Source organism: Melanostigma gelatinosum (genome assembly GCF_949748355.1).
Source record: "Melanostigma gelatinosum genome assembly, chromosome: 19".
Taxonomy (NCBI): Eukaryota; Metazoa; Chordata; class Actinopteri; order Perciformes; family Zoarcidae; genus Melanostigma; species Melanostigma gelatinosum.
In genome coordinates this window covers 11,937,306-11,943,628 of record NC_136652.1, presented here as the reverse complement: position 1 = coordinate 11,943,628, position 6,323 = coordinate 11,937,306, and positions in this window count along the sequence as shown.

Below are 6,323 nucleotides of genomic sequence, written 5' to 3'. Positions count from 1 at the left end.
GTAACTTTAATCAGATGCTCGGACACTTTAGAAGGGAGTTGGGAGAAAGGAAATAAATATACACAAACTCATTCCGGATATTTGTGCCTCAAAAGTGTTAATCACATCTGATTTCTGAGCTGCAAGATGATAACAAAGTCAGTTAAAATCAATCAAACGACATAAACGCACTGCGGAGGGACTGAATGCTAGCGCCATCATGTGGTCAGACTGGAGTGGTGCGCTCTATGTCCGCATCATTTTCATAGATCAAGAAGTCTTGGACAGTTGAGTTGCATTGAAAAACGAATAGAGCACAATCTGAACTGCATATCTCTTCAGCAGGGAAGGTTCACAGTATTAACCGTGATTAGTTTATCATCGACAGCTGACGTTACAAATGAACAGACGTCAGCATGTGAGCTTAGTTTAGCAATCTGCAACAGCAAGAACCCTCCTGGACTACGAACACGCTGCAATGAACCGTATATAGTCAAACATGTACTTATAGATGACAATAAGTATGATGAAGAAAGAACAAAATTAGGACTAATTGATTGAAAACACAAAATTACATTCATGAATCTAGTCCTAATGTAAATAGAATAGAATAGAATAGAATGTATACTATCTTTATCCCTTTAAGGGGGAAATGTGTCTCTGCATTTGACCCATCCCTGTATATAGGGAGCAGTGGGCTGCCAATGACAGGCGCCCGGGGAAAGTATGCAATCTGATAATTAGCAACTTGAGAGTAGCAGGAATAAAGAAAATTACTTTTTATATATATTACAATAACTTTTTTCGCCCAATTTACTGCTCCACACTCCATTCCTGTCGTGGCAATGCTTGTGGTTAAACAAATAGTTTGATCAGGAAAATACCAGAATGATATCTCTACAATGCTTCAAAACGATGTTAACCAAATATGACAATTTGAGCTTTATTTCCTGTCAACTGTATTATTTCTACATTATTATTTATTGTTTTATTTCCTGTCAGCTGTCATTTGTTTTATTTCCTGTTTTATTTCCTGTCAACTGTCAAATATGACAGTTTGAGCTTGATGTCATATTTCCAGCAGGTTTTCAAATGTCAAGTTTTCATCATAAACATGCAGCACAGAGTGCTGACAGCGACATTACTCACTGATTGACACTAAACAACAATCATGAATGTGCATGAAGTTTGGAACTTTGCTGTCAGTTTATTATAAAGGTGATATGCCATTTTAATGCCTACTCAGTTCTGCACAAAGCTTTGCTGCTGAGCTTCATGTAAAAGTTATAGTCTGTTGAACCTTCAGCTAGAAAAAAACGGGTTTCATGCTACACACACTCAGCCAGTTACATATAATTATATCTGCTTCCTGTCCAGTTCTGCCATTTTATTTTAAAGTGAGTTCTAGCTCTCTGGAGCCTCTCAAGCTGCCTTGTTCCTGCCTCTAGAAGAAGCACCAGCTGTGTAGCTTTTGACTTCTGTGCTGATTTTTTTGTTTTTTTTTACTATTATTAATGTAATCCTACTGGAATTTCCATGAATTACTTGTTCTGCTAACTGTTGGCCTACAGGGAGTACACATTTCAGTGCAAACCCTTTCTGGGAGTCACTTTTACCCAATGGTAATTTGTCACAAAACTGAGTTTACATCTTATTCGGCAGGCTGCTGTTTTTTGTATCCATGATCCATAAATCAGGAAACATCCGTCATGTAGGAGTAACTCTTATATATTGCATATGTCATTAAAAATCTTTGCATTCTGCAGTAATCCAGTTAGCTACAGTATAAAACCATCCACAAGACGGTGATGTTGTCACACCATTAAAGTAACACTAAATGGCCTTCCCTGTAGAGATATTTTCATGAAGCTTGAAGTGCTATGAATATAACATAATATTCCTGATCCATGACAGCTTTAACACAGGCATATTTCAGCTCTGTGAGGTCCAGGCTCCCTTCAGATCCAGTCGTGTCATGTGGTGTGATAATGGAGATCACATGTGGCTGGAACTCCTGACCTCTGACCTCTGCTCTGTCCTCAACTCATAAACAGCCCAGGGTTAACTTGTCTTTTTCTCCCTGTGAATGTGTGTGTCTGCATATCCCTCTGTATTATACATTTGTGTTTGTGTGTGTATGGGCCTGAATATGAAAATAAACCTGTTTTTGTGTTGTTATTTTAAGCTACAAGTGTGTCCGTGCATGTCTGTGTGTGTGTTTTTGTGTCTGGTTGTGGTTATAGTGACTGTGGGATACTGTGTGTGTGTGTGTGTGTGTGTGTGTGTGTGTGTGTGTGTGTGTGTGTGTTTGTGTTTGTGTGTGAGAGTGTGTGTGTGTGTGTGTGTGCCTGAATATGAAAATAAACCTGTTTTTGTGTTGGTATTTTAAGCTACAAGGGTGTCCGTGCATGTCTGTGTGTGTGTTTTTGTGTCTGGTTGTGGTTATAGTGACTGTGGGACACTGTGAGTGTGAGAGTGTGTGTGTGTGTGTGTGTGTGTGCGTGATGCTCAGTGACCTGCATGTATCTCAGCAGAGTGTCTCCCTGCAGCTGTCCCCAATGCAGAACTTCACAACGTTCCCTTTAATGTTGCCCTACACATGTAGCACTTACTGTCCTCATCAAATGCTCCTCCTGACTTCCTCAAAAGACACTTTTCATAAGTGTGTCATGAAAAGTGACAAAGATCGGCAGAACGACGATAAAAAAAGATATATGAGGGGGGTAAAAACCTCACAACGCTCCAACTACACACTTTCCCCCAAGCAGCTTCAACAACAACGAAGTTTTCTCCCCACAGTGTATTATTACGTATATACAGTTTCATCCATGTTGCATATTCTGCATCTGCTTGTTCCAGTTTATTTACTGTATAGTCCAGATTAAGTCAATTATTAACGAAAGGACCCAAAACAAACACATAATGTTGAACCTTTCTTTTATTGGCAACAAGTGACAGCAACAATTGATGCAGTACTTAACAGTTTCACAGCCTTCTGTGTGAGTCTGGAGCTCTAAAATCTATTTGACGTCACAATTCAAAGCCCTCAAAGCAACATTTGAAGAAAAGTACAGTGGCTTGAACCCGGACGGAGCCACTGACTTATGAATAATATAATTCATCAGCTGACAGTCTTCCCCATGATATTTACTGTAGGTGCTTGTCAATCGACCATGAATTATTCATTCAACATGACTCAATCCTCAGCACATTATGTTGAAGGCATCTGTCGTTTCAGACATTTCTGTCGTTGACTATCTGTCTACCAGGATTTACAGTAAAGCTGAATGTCTTTGGTCCGCTTGCTATTGTTTTTGTTCTGAAATAATGAGCACCTTTCAAAGTTAGATACACACTCACCCCCGACAGGAAGAAACAATAGTGCACTGCTGTGTATGGGTTGATTGTTTTCACTGTTTTTTGACAATCATTGAGAGATTGATTTAAGGATCTGTGTGACCGTGAAACATACATGTCTTTTGACAAATGCAAAGGTTTGTTTTGGATTTGTTATATTTGTTAAGAACAGCACAAATCTGACCTGCGTGTTTGATAAATATATGTTCTACAGTTACTCTTCTGCATGATGGAAAAAGAAGTCCCAAAAAAGCTCATTCACGCCTACATCAGTCTGTTCAAGAACATAATGGGGGAGTGAATTCTGGTACTTTCTCCCTGCTAATGATAGTGTGAATATGCCGAGGTGGTGTTTGACAGTTAAAAAAAGAAAAAAATGTCAAAGTTGCTCTTTTATAACTGAAAATGTACCTGAAGTTTGCCTCCTTGTTTCTCTGTTTAATTGGAATGTAAATAGTTTGGTGCCAAAATGATTTTCTTAATCGATCTATCTATTTTGGGAAATTGACCCCAGAGAGAGCAGCAGGACACCACATCCATGCAGCGCACAGTGACAGAGTGGGACACATCTCTCCACACGGAAACATCTGCGGAGGAGTTCTGGTCAGTGTCTGCTGCTGCAAACATTTTCAGGCTGGGATTAAATTCTATCATGCGGTCTGCCAACCCTGATCAGGAGTAACGTCGAACCTTTTTTGTTTTCTTTTTCTTATTACAGCTCCTTCAGTCTTTTTTTGTTCTCAACCTGTATCTGGTTTAAGCCGTCTGCTTCCATCCCGTCGGCTTTCCTAAAAACAGCAGTGGCCTTAAAGTCACATGAAGGATTTACTGACTGGAATGAAGAACACGCCTGACTGTAGCTACACAAGGCTACAGGGAGATTTGTAATCGAGGGGCGTCTGCCCTGAGCAGCAGTAAGATAAATCCCCGCGTGGAGTCCAGACACTGGCGGTGGCTGATGAGGCTGATAGAATGATGAAGTTTATGGATCTGCAAAGATTGGGCAGAGATGGGGAGCCGGGGAGGAGCACGTAACAGCAGCATGAATGTACTGAAGGCAAAGAGACAATCGTATTTAAAAGAGACAGCAGCAAGATGATAGGCTAACAATGTAATTGTGTCGCTGTGCTATTGGATAGAGGAGACCAGCTGATCTAAACAGCTGATATCATGATTGACAGCCCTGAACAATGACAGCAAGGAAATAATGAGAGAGCATGCGTGTGGTGTGATTGGCAGATTCATGAGAAATAAACTACAAGCCTAAGCATACAAGAGTGTATTATTCCTGATTGAACTTATGCTCGAGCTTCTTCATTTCTTGGAATAAAGTTCAAAGAGGTGTTTCTTTAATGTGACCTCTGAATGTTTTCTGATGCTGTTAAAAGTGTTTTGAAAAGCAATATGTTGAACTTATTTGCCTTGAGGGGCAACACAGGACAGCAGTGCAATCAGTTGCAGACAGAAATCAAGCCAACAAACGTGGCTCACTCATGCAGTCCCTAGTGCAATGCATGTGGAGTATCTAAAAGTAAAGAACATGGAAGAAGATTGACAGCCAGACTGTGGGAGAGGTCAAGAAAAAAGAAAAATCCTACCTCTAAACACAAGTGAGTATCAAACTCCCAGATTGGGATTTTACAGAAACACTAATCTGGTTTGTGTCTATGTGTATTTTATTGTTGTATATATTTTTTTCCCAAAGCCAACAGAGTAGTTGTGTTGCCTGAACCAAACCAAACTCCTACTGAAAAGAAAATAATAAGTGTAAAAATATGTTTCTCAGAGAACTCTTACCCCGGTCTCTTCGGTAAAAATCTTCCATTTGTCCCATTCATCCGCCACTACTCCCTACATATACTTTGTTATTTTTTTTTGTTATTCATAAACAGAAGATAATGGCTTCCTCACATGTATGAAAAATATCACTTATTGCTAATAATGTGTACTTTCAACATATATATATATATCTTTTCCTTGCCAAACTGAAACTTTATTTCAACAGTCATATACATGAAATATGAACTTTGCATTTAACCCATCATAAGCCATCAGGAGCAGTGGGCTGCTGTGAAGCACCCGGGGAGCAAGTTGGGGTTCAGTGTCTCACTCAAGGATGTTTTGACATTCAGATATAGAGTAGGAGCCGGAGATCGGACTGCCAGCCCCGTGGTAGGACGACCAGCTTTACCCATGCCATTCTCATATCCTCTTACTCTTACATCTAAATTAAAGGAAAGTAATAATCCTTGCAGGTCTAATTGCATAATGAGTTATGTTAATTGTAGTATTTTCTTTACACCCACATTAGTTTATTGTTGGCTGCCTGAAGGTGTCCTAATTTCCCCATGATTTATAAATATGTCCGTGGTATTTTATGCACCGTTGATCCACAACTCAGAGTCAATCCGTGACCTCTCTCCCATTAGGGTTAATGTTGATTCCCGATCTATGGGAAGAAAAGCTGGTGACAGGGCGGGTAATCGCTGCTGAAATATTCATATAGAGAGACAAGTGTGATGTAATATCACAACAGCCATGTGACAGTGTTCATTAGAGTGGACGGTGTTATTGCAGGCAGCAGGGTGACAGAGACTGAGACAAACTGTGGGTGACAGGTCAGATGTATTCTTCCGACTGGATGAAACAAATGTGTCCTTGGAGCAGCAGAGGAGTGGATGTTGACGAAATTAAATCCGCAATTATTTTTGATAAATAGATCGTTTTAGGGGATTTTTGAAAAGCAAAATTGCGTCACATTCTCTTGTCCCGCCCCTCAACTGTGAGGATTTTCACCTTCTGTTTGTCTTATGTGATAATTAAGAATATATCTTTGGACATTGGATTGTTTGCATTGTTGATCAGACCAAACGAGACATTTAAATATGTCATCTTGTGCGATAGATAAATAGATAAAAAATGTATAATTGTAAGCCACTTGCTCATTAATACTGGAAATATTTATATATACACCGTTTGCAACTGTA